General features: G+C 42.1%; 1 long non-coding RNA gene across 1 annotated transcript; it reads left to right on the top strand.

The window, feature by feature from the left end:
- The first annotated feature begins 8,021 nt into the window (after nt 1-8,021).
- Nucleotides 8,022-15,843, top strand: LOC103632704 (uncharacterized). Its single transcript, XR_556102.3, has 3 exons — nt 8,022-15,447; nt 15,547-15,606; nt 15,698-15,843. It is a non-coding gene; the product is annotated as an uncharacterized lncRNA (long non-coding RNA).
- The last annotated feature ends 3,612 nt before the right edge of the window (nt 15,844-19,455 follow it).

The raw sequence follows: 19,455 nt of genomic DNA, 5'->3' as shown, positions 1-19,455 counted from the left end.
TTGGCTGCGCTAGAACAGGAAAGAAATCTGCACTGAACAGTGTCCGGTGGTGCACCGGACTGTCCGGTGCACCAGTCGACAGATTGCAGAATTGCCTTCCTGGATTGCTCTCAACGGCTCCTAGCTGCCTTGGGTCTATAAAAGGGACCTCTAGGCGCATGAAGGAGTATACCAAGAATTCTTTGATCATCTCTTAGCACCAAGACATCTCTCTAGCGTATTTGATTCGTTCTGATCGCAATTTGAGCTCCTCTTGAGTTGAGAACTCCGTGTGTGATCTTAGAGCTCAAGTTGTGACTTGTGTGCGTGTTTGTGCTCGTGCTTTGAGGCTTGTGTGTGTTGCTCTTCCCACTCTTACATCTGTGCTTCCTTGTGATTATCTCATTGTAAGGGCGAGAGGCTCCAAGTTGTGGAGATTCCTCGCAAACGGGAAAGAGTAAAGGAAAAAGAACACCGTGGTATTCAAGTTGATCATTGGATCACTTGAAAGGAGTTGAGTGCAACTCTTGTCCATTGGGACGCCACAACGTGGACTAGGCAAGTGTTGTACTTGGCCGAACCACGGGATAAATCTTTGTGTCTCTTGTGCTTGTTCTCACTGTGTCAATTGTGGTTCACAAGAGCTCTCCTTAGCCACTTGATTTCATTGTGCTAACACTTAATCAAGTTTGTGGCTTTAAGTTTCAAGTTTTTACAGGATCACCTATTCACCCCCCCTCTAGGTGCTCTCAATTGGTATCAGAGCCGTTCTCTTCACGAAAGGGACTAATCACCCGAAGAGATGGATTCTAAGGGAAAGGGGATGGTGGTCAACGATAAGGAGAAGGAGTCCATCTTCAACGAGCCGAGGGACGACAAAGCCACTGACTCCGGCTCGAGTCAAAAGAAGAAGGACGGGAAGAAGAAGAGGCGGATCAAGAAGATAGTCTACTACGACAGCGACGAGTCTTCCTCTTCCCAAAACGACGACGAATACGAGGAGAAAAAGAAAACGGTTAACTCGTACTTTTCTTTTTGATTACTCTCGTATTCCGCAAAGTTCCAATGCTCATTTGCTTTCCATTCCACTTGGTAAACCTCCTCACTTTGATGGAGAGGACTACGGATTTTGGAGTCACAAAATGCGTAGTCACTTGTTCTCTCTCCATCCAAGTATATGGGAGATAGTAGAAAATGGAATGCAATTTGATAGTACGGATAGTCCCATATTTATCAATGAACAAATTCACAAAAATGCACAAGCTACTACTGTTTTGTTAGCATCATTGTGCAGGGAAGAATATCATAAGGTGAGCGGCTTGGATAATGCCAAGCAGATTTGGGACACCCTCAAGATCTCGCATGAGGGGAACGACGTCACCATGCTCACCAAGATAGAGTTGGTGGAAGGTGAACTAGGAAGTTTTGCGATGATCAGGGGGAGGAGCCAACTCAAACTTACAACAGGCTCAAGACCCTGGTCAACAAAATAAGGAGCTATGGAAGCATGAGATGGACGGACCACGACGTCGTTAGGCTTATGCTAAGGTCCTTCACCATCCTTGATCCGCATCTTGTAAACTCTATTCGTGAAAAATCCTAGGTGCAATAAGATGACACCCAAGGAGATACTTGGAAAGTTCGTAAGCGGGCGAATGATGATCAAGGAGGCGAGATATGTTGATGAGGCGTTAAATGGCCCAATCCACGAGCCTCAAACCATAGCTCTAAAAGCAACAAGCAGCAGGGAGGCGCTACCTAGCAAAGTGGGGCAAGTTGAGGCGGCAGGACTAAATGAAGATGAAATGGCCCTCATCATCAAGCGCTTCAAGACGACGCTCAAAGGTCGCAAGGAGCATCCCAACAAGAGCAAGACGAAGGGGAAGCGCTCCTGCTTCAAGTGTGGTAAGGTTGGTCACTTTATTGCTAACTGTCCTGATAATGATAGTGACCAGAATCAAGAAAAGAAGAGGGAAAAGAAGAAGACTTACAAGAAAGCGAAGGGCGAGGCACACCTTGGCAAAGAGTGGGACTCGGATTGCTCTTCATCCGACGACGAAGGACTTGCCACCTCGGCCTTCAACAAATCATCCCTCTTCCCCAACGAGCATCACACCTGCCTCATGGCAAAGGAAAAGAAGGTATGCACTAGGAATACTACTACATATGCTTCTTCAAGTGATGATGAATCTAGCGATGATGAAATAGACTATGCAAGTTTATTCAAAGGTTTAGATAGAACTAAAATAGATAAAATCAATGAATTAATTGATGCCTTGAATGACAAGAATAGATTGTTAGAAAAGCAAGAGGATCTTTTGTATGAAGAACATGATAAATTTGTAGATGTCCAAAAATCTCTTGCTTTAGAAGTTAAAAGGAATGAAATGCTTTCTTGTGAATTATCTACTTGCCATGAGACTATTTCTAGTTTAAAAAGTGTTAATGATGATTTAAATGCTAAGCTAGAAGTAGCACATAGATCTAGTTCTTGTGTAGAACATGTAGTGATTTGCAATAGGTGTAAGGACTTTAATGTTGATGCATGTGTTGAGCGCCTTACTTCTATTGCAAAACTAAATGGTGAAGTGGCTAGTCTTAATGCCCAACTTAAGACTAGCAAAAATGAATTTGATAAACTAAAATTTGCAAGGGATGCCTACACTGTTGGTAGACACCCCTCAATTAAGGATGGGCTTGGCTTTAAGAGGGAAGCCAAGAACTTAACAAGTAATAAGGCTCCCATCTCCGCCAAGGAGAAAGGGAAGGCCCCTATGGCTAATAGTGTTCAAAAGAATCATGCTTTCATTTATAGTGATAGAAAATTCTCTAGAAATGCTTATAGGAATTATTCTTATGATTCATATGCTATGCCTGCTTCTAGTTCTTCTATTGTGCATCATATGCCTAGGAGAAATGTTGTTCATGTACCTAGGAAAGCAAGTAATGAACCTTCTACAATTTATCATGCTTGCAATGCTTCCTTTGCAATTTGTAGAAAGGATAAAAAAGTGATTGCTAGGAAATTAGGGGCAAAATGCAAGGGAGATAAAACTTGCATTTGGGTCCCTAAGGCTATTGTCACTAACCTTGCAGGACCCAACAAGAGTTGGGTACCTAAGACCCAAGCCTAAATTTGCCTTGCAGGTTTATGCATCCGAGGGCTCAAGCTGGATTATCGACAGCGGATGCACAAACCACATGACGGGGGAGAAGAAGATGTTCACCTCCTACGTCAAGAATAAGGATTCCCAAGATTCAATCATATTCGGTGATGGGAACCAAGGCAAGGTTAAAGGACTAGGAAAAATAGCAATTTCTTCCAAGCATTCCGTTTCTAATGTGTTTTTAGTAGAATCACTCGGATATAACTTGTTGTCTGTTAGTCAATTATGTAATATGGGGTATAATTGCTTATTTACAAATGTAGATGTGTCTGTCTTTAGAAGGAGTGACAGTTCATTAGCTTTTAAGGGTGTACTAGACGGCAAACTCTATTTAGTTGATTTTGCAATGGAGGAGGACGGTCTAGATGCATGTTTAATTGCTAAGACTAGCATGGGCTGGATGTGGCATCACCGTCTAGCACATGTGGGGATGAAGAACCTTCACAAACTTCTAAAGGGAGAACATGTGTTAGGACTAACAAATGTGACTTTCGAAAAAGATAGACCTTGTGCAGCTTGTCAAGCAGGTAAATAAGTGGGAAGTGCTCATCACAGCAAGAATGTAATGACCACATCAAGACCTCTGGAGTTACTTCATATGGACCTCTTCGGACCCATCGCCTACCTAAGCATAGGAGGAAGTAAGTATGGTCTTGTTATAGTTGATGACTTTTCCCGCTTCACTTGGGTATTCTTTTTGCAGGATAAAACAGAAACCCAAGGGACCCTCAAGCGCTTCCTAAGGAGAGCTCAAAATGAGTTTGAGCTCAAGGTGAAGAAGATAAGGAGCGACAACGGGTCCGAGTTCAAGAACCTTCAAGTGGAGGAGTATCTTGAGGAGGAAGGAATCAAGCACGAGTTCTCCGCTCCATACACACCATAGCAAAACGGTGTGGTAGAGAGGAAAAACAGGACGCTCATAGACATGGCGAGGACGATGCTTGGAGAGTTCAAGACGCCCGAGCGGTTTTGGTCGGAAGCCGTGAACATGGCTTTCCACGCCATAAACCGAGTCTACCTTCATCGCCTCCTCAAGAAGACTTCGTATGAGCTTCTAACCGGTAACAAACCCATGTGTCATACTTTCGTGTTTTTGGGAGCAAATGTTACATTCTAGTGAAGAAAGCTAGAAATTCTAAGTTTGCTCCCAAAGCTGTAGAAGGGTTTTTGTTAGGTTATGACTCAAATACAAAGGCGTATAGAGTCTTCAACAAATCATCGGGTTTGGTTGAAGTCTCTAGCGACGTTGTATTTGATGAGACTAATGGCTCTCCAAGAGAGCAAGTTGTTGATCTTGATGATGTAGATGAAGAAGACGTTCCAACGACCGCAATACGCACCATGGCAATTGGAGATGTGCGGCCACAGGAACAAAAGGAGCAAGATCAACCTTCTTCCTCAACCATGGTGCACTCCCAAACTCAAGACGATGAACAGGTTCATCAAGAAGAGGCGTGTGATCAAGGGGAGCACAAGATGATCATGTTATGGAGGAAGAAGCACCTCAAGCTCCTCCAACTCAAGTTCGAGTGACGATTCAAAGGAATCATCCCGTCGACCAGATATTGGGTGATATTAGCAAGGGAGTAACTACTCGCTCTAGATTAGTTAATTTTTGTGAGCGTTACTCTTTTGTCTCTTCTATTGAGCCTTTCAGGGTAGAAGAGGCCTTGCTAGATCCGGACTGGGTGTTGGCCATGCAGGAGGAGCTCAACAATTTCAAGAGAAATGAAGTTTGGACACTGGTGCCACGTCCCAAGCAAAACGTTGTGGGAACCAAGTGGGTGTTCTGCAACAAACAGGACGAGCACGGGGTGGTGACAAGGAACAAGGCACGACTTGTGGCAAAAGGTTATGCCCAAGTCGCATGTTTGGACTTTGAGGAGACTTTTGCTCCTATGGTTAGGCTAGAGTCAATTTGCATATTGTTAGCCTATGCTGCTCACCATTCTTTCAGGTTGTTCCAAATGGATGTGAAGAGTGCTTTCCTCAATGGGCCAATCAAGGAGGAGGTGTACGTAGAGCAACCCCCTGGCTTTGAGGATGAACGGTACCCCGACCACGTGTGTAAGCTCTCTAAGGCGCTCTATGGACTTAAGCAAGCCCCAAGAGCATGGTATGAATGCCTTAGAGACTTTTTAATTGCTAATGCTTTCAAGGTTGGGAAAGCCGATCCAACTTTATTCACTAAGACTTGTGATGGTGACTTATTTGTGTGCTAAATTTATGTCGATGACATAATATTTGGTTCTACTAACCAAAAGTCTTGTGAAAAATTTAGCAGGGTGATAACTCAAAAGTTTGAAATGTCGATGATGGGCGAGTTGAACTACTTCCTTGGGTTCCAAGTGAAGAAACTCAAGGACGGCACTTTCATCTCCCAAACGAAGTACACGCAAGACTTGATCAAGCGGTTTGGGATGAAGGACGCCAAGCCCGCAAAGACTCCAATGGGAACTAACGGACACGTCGACCTCAACAAAGGAGGTAAGTCCGTTGATCAAAAAGCATACCAGTCTATGATAGGTTCCTTGCTTTACTTATGTGCTAGTAGACCGGATATTATGCTTAGTGTATGCATGTGTGCTAGATTTCAATCTGATCCAAGGGAGTGTAACTTAGTGGCCGTGAAGCGAATTCTTAGATATTTAGTCGCTACGCCTTGCTTCGGGATCTGGTATCCAAAGGGGTCTACCTTTGACTTAATTGGATATTCAGACTCCGATTATGCTGGATGTAAGGTTGATAGGAAGAGTACATCAGGGACGTGCCAATTCTTAGGAAGGTCCCTGGTGTCTTGGAGTTCTAAGAAACAAACTTCTGTTGCCCTATCCACCGCTGAGGCCGAGTATGTTGCCGCAGGTCAGTGTTGCGCGCAACTACTTTGGATGAGGCAAACCCTCCGGGACTTTGGCTACAATCTGAGCAAAGTCCCACTCCTATGTGATAATGAGAGTGCAATCCGCATGGCGGATAATCCTGTTGAACACAGCCGCACAAAGCACATAGACATCCGGCATCACTTTTTGAGAGACCACCAGCAAAAGGGAGATATCGAAGTGTTTTATGTTAGCACCGAGAACCAGCTAGCCGATATCTTTACCAAGCCTCTAGATGAGTCAACCTTTTGCAGGCTGCGTAGTGAGCTAAATGTCTTAGATTCGCGGAACTTGGATTGACTTATAGCATACATGTGTTTTATGCCTTTGATCATGTTCCTTTATGCATATTGTTGTTTATCTATGGTGCTCAAGCTGTACAAGCACTCCCTGGACCTCACAAGTCCATTTGCATGTGATGCACATATTTAGGGGGAGATGTGCTACAACTTGACTCTTTGAGACTAACCATGTGTTAGAGCTTGCTTGATTTAGTCTCAAAGGTGGATTGAAAGGGAAAGATGGACTTGGACCATGAAAGACTTCCACTGCACTCCGATGAGAGGGTAACTAACTCCAAGTTCATTTCCATGCTCTTATTGCCTCTTTACTCTGAGTTGAAGATTTTGGTGAGGTTGTAATATCCCCAAAACATTTTTGGACCAAAAGTTGATCTATGGTGCGTGGATGTGGGAAAGGGTTGTGGGCCGTTGGATGCAAAGGCAGAAGTCATCTGGGGCGTCGGTTCTTTTCTCCCACAAAACCCTAGGTGGCCACCCCCTTTTCCCTCCACCCCCTCTCTTGGCCGCCACCCTCCCCCCTTTTTCCCTTGGTTGGCCACCCCCTCTCCTCTCATGGCAGCCGCCCACCATTTCTTCCTCCTCCCTAGATCTCCCCCTCCCCCACGCAGCAAGGATCGAGAAGAGGAGGAGCAAGATGGATTGAAGAGGAAGAGAGGATCAAGGAGATGTTCTACCCCCCCCCCCCCCATCTATTGCAGATTTTCTTGGGGAAACCCTAGGTAAGGATGGGATCCTTGTTCCTCCATATAATTATGTGCTTTTGGAGGTTGTGGATCATGTGGATTGAAGAATTAGAGGTTGGATTAGATGTGGGGTTAGGTTTTGATCTCGAATTTAATTTCTGCAGAATGGCAGATTCGACAGTTTCTGTTCTTACCAGTTTTCCGTGGTCTTAGTGGCCCCAAAAAAATAAAAAGTTTATATATGAGTCGTAGATAATTTGTATATCTTTCCGTGTCCGCGAAGAACACCTCAATCGGACATCAGATCAGAAAGTTATTGCAGTTTGATTATAGCAGTTTTTCAGTCTCATAATTCTGTGCAGAATCTGTTCTCTTAATAGTTAGGCAATTTTATCAACAGAATTAAACTATGGGTTGGTAAAATAAGTTGTAGATAATTTCATAATCTTTCCAGATTGTTAAAGAGTGCATTCATATGATTTGTGAAACTCCAGTTATGTTTGTTTTACTGTGGCTGTTTCTGTTTGCCTGACAAAAATGAGCGGGTCTGTTCACTGGTAGGTTTCATCAGGTAAATGGCCGAATTGGCTCTTCCAACTATGGAGACTTATGTAGAGGGATAAAAGTTCTTACTGCCAGTAGAATTCCATGATTTTTGGTTGAGTAGTTTGTGAGATATCGAATTTTGAAGTTAACTACGCTGCTGTCTGAAACAGATTCAGTCAGTTATCTTGTTAGAGGTTTTAGAACTTGTAGATGGCAGAATTTAATTATCCATTGAATATCGAAGTTGTAGAGTATTTTGTGTAGATACTCCTAGATTATTTGTTTGCTATCACAACTGTTATAATTTTAAAGATACAAAATTAACAAACAGCGCTGCTGCTGTATGTCATGTGGTTCAGGGTGGGAGTCTTTCCACCAGGTCTTGGTTTCAAGTGTAGGAGCGATTTGTTGATTGTTGTCAAATGTTTGTGAAATATTTGTACTAAGTTTTATGCCCGCTAGCAGGTGGCTACACTCCAGATCATGCATAGTACATTTCTTCTTCTTCGATGAAGGCAAGTGAATGTAGCAGTGGTTGCTTCCGTTCTGACCTGTTATTTCTATTGCCTACACTCTAATATTCAGAAGTATTGGATTCTTTCATAATTGGACTCTATGGTGATGCTTTACTTGCTTGCATTATGCTGATGCTCAATCATATATTGATGATGATAATGATTCGAGTATGACTCGTGAGATTAATTCACACCCCTGAAGGTAAATGAAGTATTATTTAAGGTTGGTATTGTATCTAAAGGTAAATGAAGTATTATTTGAGGTTGTATTGTATGTGAAGGAAGTGAAGTATATTGATAAATGCAGCATGCCATATACATTGCATGATTCACTTGCATCTGAAGTTTTGTCGTGACCTATGGTCCGACCGTACCGGTACAACTTAGCATCGTACATTGCCCGAGAAGGGGTACGATGCGGCTTCATACCCTTAGAGGTATGAAGGTAGAGGACATATGCATTGCATTCATATGCATTCATTGAAGTGGTATTTGTAGATGGTGTGGTTTTATACTCTAAGAGGTATGAAGGCAGAGGACTTACACATTGCATTACTATGCATACATCGAAGTGATATTTGCAGGTATTGTTGACGCAGGAAAGTGTTATACAACCTATTGTGGTTGTTCGAGGAAATTAGATGGCATTGGTTATTTTGGGACTATTGAGTTCTATATCTACAAGTATTTCTGATCTCAATTGTGATCCCTTTAAAATGTTGATTAGTTCAATTTTTTTGGTTTAAATATCTCGTCGAAACAATTCACTTGCTGAGATGTTTCATCTCACTCTTGCATTACTCAATGCAGGTACTTGATTCATGTTGGGGATGAGGGGAGTAGCAGCACGTCCACCTTCACTCTCATAATAACGCTGCCCAGGCACAACCATGATTTAATTAAAAACTTCTTGTCAAAGGATGTTTGTTTTTAACTAGTCATGCACACTAGTTAATTCAGTTCATGACGTTATGGTTATCTTCCCATTGCTAACAGATTATTAATGTCTAGTATGTTTTCTTATTATGATATATGTTTATACTTTGTTGCTTCCACGTTTATGCAAATTTTCAAAGGAGATGCTATTGAAATTTTATATATGAATGTTAGTTGTGTAGTTTAGTAGCATTTCGGGGTGTTTGTGGATCCCGGGGTGTTACAGTTGGTATCAAAGCATAGGCTTTAGATTCTTGGCAATTTGAAGATAAATTTGACACACTTGCACATATAGGAAGGGTATGGGTACAAATATCTTTGATATATATTAATGTCTTTGAAGTGTAGGTGACAATAATTTCACCCCTCCCCATTCCTTTATGGTGATGTGGTAAGTTGTTTATGACTTAATGCCTGATATAATTTATCTCTAAATCTTTATATTGTTTTATTAATGCATTTGATATCGCTGGTTTTTTGTGAGATTGAAGTTGTTATTATGCCTGTGATATACAAGTATGCCTATGTTGTTTTCACTATGTTTTTCATGGTTGAGTTTTATTACAATAATATTGTTATATATGCTTGATTGAGGATGTTTCTAAGAGGAGTGTGAATTGTGTGTTTTGGGTTACAAGGTAACCATCAATTTGAATTTAAGTTGTTGAGCGGTTGGTGGATAGTTCCAACTATCTTTGCAAAGAATGATTGTTTATGTCGAGAAACCATTTCTGAAAGAAATGAATATTGGTACTTTTATAGGAATTTTGGGAGAAGTCTTTACCTAGCTAGAATGGCTTACATGTCTCTCTTCTATTGTGTGTTTTAGTAGCCACAAAGCCTAGATGTGGTTTAAGGTGGTTGCATGTTAGTCATGCTAGTTGTAGAATAAATCTTTGATTTTCTAGATCCATGGATTATGTATTAATACATTGAGGATCAGATAGTTCTCTCCCCGATGCATGCTTGTGGAGCCATTGTTGGACCACCTATCTATTGGTTTGAATGAAGCCAGTGCCTAGCCTAGAGTTGGTTGTGTGTGGTTAGTCACCTATTCCTAAATGATGTGGTTTTTACATCAGCTTGAGATGTTTGTCAAATGTTTGACGGATTACAGGGTTATTATTGACCTTGTATGTCTGGTACTTTGAGTGCATCGTATGATAGAATGAAATGTAAGTTTATGAACTACAGTAGATGAAGACTTATATTATGTGTAGGTTAACCTCACTAGTTTGGATATTTTTCTTAGTTGAGTTGTTGGATGAAGTATAGTGACAGTGGTTAACCAAGTATTGTGTTGTTGTGCTGTCAGTGCTTTTTGTGGAGCTTTTGGCATTTCTTCGATGACATGTGCCGCGCAGAATGTTATTGGCTTCTTATTGGCTTTATTGCTCCATTAGTTCTGTAGATTTTCTCCCTTTTGCGGGGTGCAAAGAATGTTAGATTACATGATTATCTTTTCATGATGGCAAGAATAAGGTTTAGGAAGATTAGGAGTTTTGTTTCAATAGAACTACTTGTTTCGTGGTGCTTTGAGGTGAGGTGTTTGATCTTCTTATACATTCATCGGGTGTGGATGTTTCACCATTTCATTAAAATTAATTGTTGAAGTTGGTAAGGGTTGTGCTTAGTGCATATTACCCCTTCATAAAAGAGTGTTGTCTTAAGACATTGATGTTGATGTATAGTTGCATCCAAATTCGATGGTGTGAAATTGTAGTGTTGATTGCATCTATGACCTGCTTTGAGCTTCATTGCATGTTGTTTCATGCTTGATGTCAGGTTGTGTAGTTTCCTCAGACAATTAGTCCAAGGTAGAAGTGATTGTGTTAATTAAGACCAATAATGGACCCATGTTTTGAATGATGGTGATGGGGTACCTTGGGTGTTTTGCTTGGAGTGGCCGAATTCGAGGACGAATTCTTTTTAAGTGGGGTAGAGTGTAATATCCCCAAAACATTTTTGGACCAAAAGTTGATCTACGGTGCGTGGATGTGGGAAAGGGTTGTGGGCCGTTGGATGCAAAGGCAGAAGTCATCTGGGGCGTCGGTTCTTTTCTCCCACAAAACCCTAGGTGGCCACCCCCTTTTCCCTCCACCCCCTCTCTTGGCCGCCACCCTCCCCCCTTTTTCCCTTGGTTGGCCACCCCCTCTCCTCTCATGGCAGCCGCCCACCATTTCTTCCTCCTCCCTAGATCTCCCCCTCCCCCACGCAGCAAGGATCGAGAAGAGGAGGAGCAAGATGGATTGAAGAGGAAGAGAGGATCAAGGAGATGTTCTACCCCCCCCCCATCTATTGCAGATTTTCTTGGGGAAACCCTAGGTAAGGATGGGATCCTTGTTCCTCCATATAATTATGTGCTTTTGGAGGTTGTGGATCATGTGGATTGAAGAATTAGAGGTTGGATTAGATGTGGGGTTAGGTTTTGATCTCGAATTTAATTTCTGCAGAATGGCAGATTCGACAGTTTCTGTTCTTACCAGTTTTCCGTGGTCTTAGTGGCCCCAAAAAAATAAAAAGTTTATATATGAGTCGTAGATAATTTGTATATCTTTCCGTGTCCGCGAAGAACACCTCAATCGGACATCAGATCAGAAAGTTATTGCAGTTTGATTATAGCAGTTTTTCAGTCTCATAATTCTGTGCAGAATCTGTTCTCTTAATAGTTAGGCAATTTTATCAACAGAATTAAACTATGGGTTGGTAAAATAAGTTGTAGATAATTTCATAATCTTTCCAGATTGTTAAAGAGTGCATTCATATGATTTGTGAAACTCCAGTTATGTTTGTTTTACTGTGGCTGTTTCTGTTTGCCTGACAAAAATGAGCGGGTCTGTTCACTGGTAGGTTTCATCAGGTAAATGGCCGAATTGGCTCTTACAACTATGGAGACTTATGTAGAGGGATAAAAGTTCTTACTGCCAGTAGAATTCCATGATTTTTGGTTGAGTAGTTTGTGAGATATCGAATTTTGAAGTTAACTACGCTGCTGTCTGAAACAGATTCAGTCAGTTATCTTGTTAGAGGTTTTAGAACTTGTAGATGGCAGAATTTAATTATCCATTGAATATCGAAGTTGTAGAGTATTTTGTGTAGATACTCCTAGATTATTTGTTTGCTATCACAACTGTTATAATTTTAAAGATACAAAATTAACAAACAGCGCTGCTGCTGTATGTCATGTGGTTCAGGGTGGGAGTCTTTCCACCAGGTCTTGGTTTCAAGTGTAGGAGCGATTTGTTGATTGTTGTCAAATGTTTGTGAAATATTTGTACTAAGTTTTATGCCCGCTAGCAGGTGGCTACACTCCAGATCATGCATAGTACATTTCTTCTTCTTCGATGAAGGCAAGTGAATGTAGCAGTGGTTGCTTCCGTTCTGACCTGTTATTTCTATTGCCTACACTCTAATATTCAGAAGTATTGGATTCTTTCATAATTGGACTCTATGGTGATGCTTTACTTGCTTGCATTATGCTGATGCTCAATCATATATTGATGATGATAATGATTCGAGTATGACTCGTGAGATTAATTCACACCCCTGAAGGTAAATGAAGTATTATTTAAGGTTGGTATTGTATCTAAAGGTAAATGAAGTATTATTTGAGGTTGTATTGTATGTGAAGGAAGTGAAGTATATTGATAAATGCAGCATGCCATATACATTGCATGATTCACTTGCATCTGAAGTTTTGTCGTGACCTATGGTCCGACCGTACCGGTACAACTTAGCATCGTACGTTGCCCGAGAAGGGGTACGATGCGGCTTCATACCCTTAGAGGTATGAAGGCAGAGGACATATGCATTGCATTCATATGCATTCATTGAAGTGGTATTTGTAGATGGTGTGGTTTTATACTCTAAGAGGTATGAAGGCAGAGGACTTACACATTGCATTACTATGCATACATCGAAGTGATATTTGCAGGTATTGTTGACGCAGGAAAGTGTTATACAACCTATTGTGGTTGTTCGAGGAAATTAGATGGCATTGGTTATTTTGGGACTATTGAGTTCTATATCTACAAGTATTTCTGATCTCAATTGTGATCCCTTTAAAATGTTGATTAGTTCAATTTTTTTGGTTTAAATATCTCGTCGAAACAATTCACTTGCTGAGATGTTTCATCTCACTCTTGCATTACTCAATGCAGGTACTTGATTCATGTTGGGGATGAGGGGAGTAGCAGCACGTCCACCTTCACTCTTATAATAACGCTGCCCAGGCACAACCATGATTTAATTAAAAACTTCTTGTCAAAGGATGTTTGTTTTTAACTAGTCATGCACACTAGTTAATTCAGTTCATGACGTTATGGTTATCTTCCCATTGCTAACAGATTATTAATGTCTAGTATGTTTTCTTATTATGATATATGTTTATACTTTGTTGCTTCCACGTTTATGCAAATTTTCAAAGGAGATGCTATTGAAATTTTATATATGAATGTTAGTTGTGTAGTTTAGTAGCATTTCGGGGTGTTTGTGGATCCCGGGGTGTTACAGAGGTAATGGAGTTTACGGGGAAAAATGATCCCGTTTTGGTGCTTGATGCCAAAGGGGGAGAAATTAAGGCTAAAGCAAATGGATCAGCTACCACTTGAGAATTTTGAAAATAGTAGAGTTAGAACTTTTGTTTCGTCAAAATACTCTAAGTGTCTCTTTTTGTCAAAAGTTGGTCTCTTGTGGGGAAAATGTTTGATTATGGGAAAAAGGGGGAGTTTTTGAATCTTTGATCAATTTCTCTTGGCATACCTTTCTCTATGCCTCAACAAGTGAATTTGACTTAGAGATAGGAAATTGAGTTTGATTTACAAAAACAAACCAAGTGGTGGCAAAGAATGATCCAAATATGCCAAATTTGAATCAAAACAAATTCTGGTTCTCATTTGCATTGATGTTGCACTTCTATATGTTGCTTTTTGTTGTGTTGGCATAAATCACCAAAAAGGGGGAGATTGAAAGGGAAATGTGCCATTGGGCCATTTCTAAGTATTTTGGTGATTAAGTGTCCAACACAAATGGTTATGTGTTAAACTATGCCAAATGGTGGACAAAGTGCAAATCAATACAAAGGTATGATTCTAGACTTAGTACATTGGTTTTTGTGTACTAACATATTTGTCTAAGTGCTAGAATCAGAGAAAAGACAAATGAAAAAGACTTGGCTCTCGGGAATTCGTCGGCGGCGTATGGCTAAAAATCACCGGACTGTCCGGTGAGCCAACGGTCGGCCGAGCCAACGGTCGGCCGCGCAATCCGCGCATGACGCGTGGCCGGGCCAACGGTCTGATGGGGGCACCGGACTGTCTGGTGTGCACCGGACAGTGTCCGGTGCGCCAACGGCTCCAAATCGTCAATGGTCGGCTGCGCTAGAACAGGAAAGAAATCTGCACTGAACAGTGTCCGGTGGTGCACCGGACTGTCCGGTGCATCAGTCGACAGAAGGCAAGAATTGCCTTCCTGGATTGCTCTCAACAGCTCCTAGCTGCCTTGGGGCTATAAAAGGGACCTCTAGGCGCATGAACGAGTATACCAAGATTTCTTTGATCATCTCTTAGCACCAAGACATCTCTCTAGCGTATTTGATTCGTTCTGATCGCAATTTGAGCTCCTCTTGAGTTGAGAACTCCGTGTGTGATCTTAGAGCTCAAGTTGTGACTTGTGTGCGTGTTTGTGCTCATGCTTTGAGGCTTGTGTGTGTTGCTCTTCCCACTCTTACATCTGTGCTTCCTTGTGATCATCTCATTGTAAGGGCGAGAGGCTCCAAGTTGTGGAGATTCCTCGCAAACGGGAAAGAGTAAAGGAAAAAGAACACCGTGGTATTCAAGTTGATCATTGGATCACTTGAAAGGAGTTGAGTGCAACTCTCGTCCATTGGGACGCCACAACGTGGACTAGGCAAGTGTTGTACTTGGCCGAACCACGGAATAAATCTCTGTGTCTCTTGTGCTTGGTCTCACTGTGTCAATTGTGGTTCACAAGAGCTCTCCTTAGCCACTTGATTTCATTGTGCTAACACTTAATCAAGTTTGTGGCTTTAAGTTTCAAGTTTTTACAGGATCACCTATTCACCCCCCCCCCCCTCTAGGTGCTCTCAACTGCATAATCAAACAAGGCCTAAGTACAACCCTTAATCGAGATCCCAAAATCTGCCCAGGGCCTCTTACTAAGAGTGATCAAACAACCATCTGATTTTTCACAAATTTGAACTATGAGATTTTATCTGCACTGAATTGTGTCTGTTTCTCCAACGCACTGCTGGCTGAATTTTTCGATCTCTTCTTATTTCTTTTGGATTAGGTTCAGAATTTCAGTTTTCATGCATTCATTCATGTTCCAGGCAGTTTTATATCCTGAAAAGAATTAAAGGCTTACTTTTCCTTCCTCCTTTTTGTCATGTCATTACAGCTTCTAGTGATTGTACTGTTAAGGTGCTGATCTTCTTGTCTCATATTTACAGTTCAACTGTTCAAGTTGCAATTGTTCAACAATTCACAGACATTTTTATTATTTATTGTTTCTTATTGTAGGTCTAGGATACTAAAACAACAGATTGCTTGCATACTTTCAAGCCACCACCTCCTTTGAGGGTACTGACTTCTCATACTCTACAAGTTTGACTTGATATTGTATAACCTTTAGTAAATCCATGTTTACCAATACATGTCCTTTTATTTCTAGGGAGGAGATGCATATGTTAATTCTGTCCATTTATTTCCAAAAAATACTGATCACATTGTTGTCTGCAATAAGACTTCATCAATATTCATCATGACTTTACAAGGACAGGTTATTTGAATTCACATCCTATTTTTTATTTGGCCTATTTTTTCCGCCTGCAAAATGCCCAGCTCAAAATCCTCAGTTGACTAATAAATAAACAGGCCCTCTCATACTCCAGAAATTGTTGTCCAACAGAAGACATTCTAAACAGGTCTTCATACTCATGAATCAACCAATTGTACTTAGTTTACTGTTTACAGTACTAAAAAGAGCAACTAATCCTAGAAATTGCAATTGGATTTAAATAATGTGACCTTCATTAAGTATAAAAATTACTGGTCTAAACAGCTGCTAACATACTGATGTATCAACCAGCAATTTCTTCAGGAAACCTGTTCGTGTATGCAAACCAACCAAAAATAATACCACACCGCCCCAGAGAGTCGAGCCTCATGGCATACCTTGGTCGAGGCCTACGCGGTTGAGCAATATCAGATATCCTTCCTTTCCGGTGGCGGGGCAAGCTCCTTCTCCTTCGCCCTTCCTCTCCAGCGGCACACTGGCGTGGCAATGAAGGGGGCGGGGATTGAGCAGGGGAACAAATTGAGCAGGGGTTTGGAGCACTGGAATCGCGTGGTAGGCGGGTGCGGTTGTGGTTGCGACGGCGGATTGATCGGGACGTGCGTGGCCGCCGTGTATGATGGCGGATTGATCGGCCACAAACCTCTCCGAGCATCACAGCGAGGCGGGCGGATTTTCCAAATTGGTCGCGACGTGGCTTGCAGAGGCGGGCGGAGAGAGGAGAGATCGCCGCGGAGTTTCCGGCTGGCGGGCATCACAATGAGGCGCGTCGGGGTTTGCGGAGGCGGGCGCAGCGAGGCGCGTTGGTGTTTGCGGAGGCGGGCAGGCGGATTCCAGAGAGATCGCAGCGGGGTTTCCGGCTGACGGGCGGGCGGATTGCAGAGAGATCGAGGCGGGGTTTCCGGCTGGCGGGCGGGCGAGCGGGCGGACGGAGGCAGGGGCGGGGGTAGTCTACAGTAATCACTTAATAGTTAGTATATAGATGTACATAAATTACCATGATATTATATGTTCCCGTTGCAACGCACGTGCACTCGCCTAGTACATACATAAGATAGAATTATACAAACTAAAACGACCCACCCTATACAAAAATGCTAGGCCCGCCACTGAAGACGACGTACTATCTTAATACGCGGCAAAGGAGCTGAAAAGCCGACCAGCAGTCGTCCGTGCGCGAAGGCCCCATGATCATTCCCCTCTTTCCTTCTGTCAAGACTTAAATATTTGCATAGAAAATTTCCTTTGTTTACCTGTTCACGTGTTCTGTAAACGCATGGCCAAAGTCGAACATCCAAATTAAAGTCAGTGTGGCATACACTACTAGAGACAACATCGTTACCGACTACACCACTCAGCAAAGGACTAAAAACACTCGTCAAAGGCTTTTGTCGAGCTTTACATTCGGCAAAGAGCTCACAGTAAACCAAACATCGACGATGTCTCCTTTGTCGAGTACTTTCTGTCGGACACACTGGACGTTTGACAAAGACTTTACCGAGTGTCAATAGGTACTAGGAAAGAAAAGACATCATGACGGTGGACATTATAGTGACGGAGCCTTTACCGAGTATCTGAGCTAGCACTCGACAAACCCTCCACCTTTGTCAAATGCCTCGCTCCATGGCACTTGGCAAAGAAAGGTTCTGTAGGGCCTAGACATAGTTAATGTGCCAAATGTCATCTAGGCTAGCACTCGACAAAGGTTCTAGATTTGTCGAGTGTCATGGCCATAACATTCAACAAACCAGGTTTCTTGATGTCTAGGTATGGTCCCTTTGTCGAGTGCTACATTAGGGAAAGTGGCCATGGACCCCCTTTTATTTGTTTTTAGCGTTTTATCCAAACAAACATAAGATATATATAATTAACATCACATATAATCACAAATATCACATATATATATATATCACCAATACCTCATATATCACAAACATCACAAACACCACATAGATATCACAAGTTTCTTCACAAACATCACTAAGTATCACCAACACTCACAAACAAGTTTCACAAACAACAATATAAGTTCACAACATCATCAGCAAGGTGGCCAGTTAGATTGGTTTGGCGAAGGGTTGGGCGAAGCATGAGGGTCATTTAATGTCGTCGATTGATTCTCCACGTAGAATAGATTACTTGTATGAGACAAGATAAATATATATCATACATTAGTAAAAAAATCATACTCCCGGGAGTAGAAAACTGAGGAGGTGGAGGTGGAGATAGAGTGAACAACGTAGCTAATGGAGCTGCACCCGTTATGCCGCCAAGAGTCTACATGTACTGAAAAATACCTGTCATCCTCTGCTGATCGGACAAGCGAGTCGCCTACTCACCCTCCTTCTCAGCCTCCCGCTCGGCCCTCATCCTCGCTTCCAACTCCACACGTTGCCTCCTCTCTTCTTCTAGCTGGGCCTCTAATATTTCATCCAAGTATTATAATGCAAAGAAAAAGTATATAATAATAAATGAACGGTGAATAACATGGAGTTCTTGTATCCGGTAATGTGAGGTGTCCTACCGTGGTCGTATGGCTGGGCCCACACTTGTGCTTCATGCTCAAACCTGAGATAGAGAGGGAGTGGAGGATGAGTCAACTGCGCTGTTGGCAATCTAGTACCGCTCATGCCTCTTGCCTCCTCTGGCCCTCATGAGGACTTCTCCATTAATGTCCTCCATTCACGAATCATATTTTGGCCCATGGACCTCCCTTGCCATCGTGGTGCACTCATTGAGGCGACTATGGATGGTGGGGTTGTTGTACGCCTTGGGTCCATCGTCTAGTTTGTAGCTGACATCGGACGTCGCCTGTCCTTTTGGGCCACAACATATGCTGAGAAGATGGAGCAAGGCTGGCCACCATGTGATGCCAACTGCGAGAAAATGAACAAGATGATTGGAAAGCATGCATGATTGAACATTAGAATAAATAAATGAATTTGTGTATCCATGCTTCTATATATCTAATGTGGTTGTTGTTGCCTTGATGGTGGGGGACACCTAGCATCATCAAAAGTCGGTCCGAGCAAGCATTGTGCATCTCGTCCCACTCATTGGAGCACCACCTTTACACCATCTTCTCCTAGCACTTAGGATGCATAGTGCACCAATAAGGAATCATCTGCAAGAAATCAAGTACATGACATATCAAAAGATAAAATGAAGCCTATTTAATATCAATTTTAATGTTATGTATTTACCTGCAAGTACTGGTCTCAAGTCAATGACATGGTTCTTGCATCCTTTTTGTTGGCCTTCTCATCAAGGATGGTGGCTTGGAAACTTATGGTGGCATGGATGCTCGCCTCGTAGTGCATGTACACGACGAGTTCTTTACGACACATGGTAGCCACCACATCCAGACTAGCCTCATATACATCATGGCATCTAAAGAAATCCTACATACAAACATGAAGTATCCTTTCATTATTTCAAGAATGTGCAATGAATGTGATGTATTAAATAATATAGTGTAAGTAAGACTTACCCACATCTCTTAACAAAACCACTGTGCCTTGTTGTTGAATATCGTGTTGTCCCATTATATTGCATCGAGGAGTGTGTAGTGGTCGAAAAAATAGACCGAGACCATCACTCTAGAGTACTCAACAATGGCAGGGAAGTGTTCCCTG

This window comes from Zea mays, chromosome 7, assembly GCF_902167145.1.
Source record: "Zea mays cultivar B73 chromosome 7, Zm-B73-REFERENCE-NAM-5.0, whole genome shotgun sequence".
NCBI classification, from domain to species: domain Eukaryota; kingdom Viridiplantae; phylum Streptophyta; class Magnoliopsida; order Poales; family Poaceae; genus Zea; species Zea mays.
This window is presented reverse-complemented; position numbering and strand designations above follow the sequence as displayed.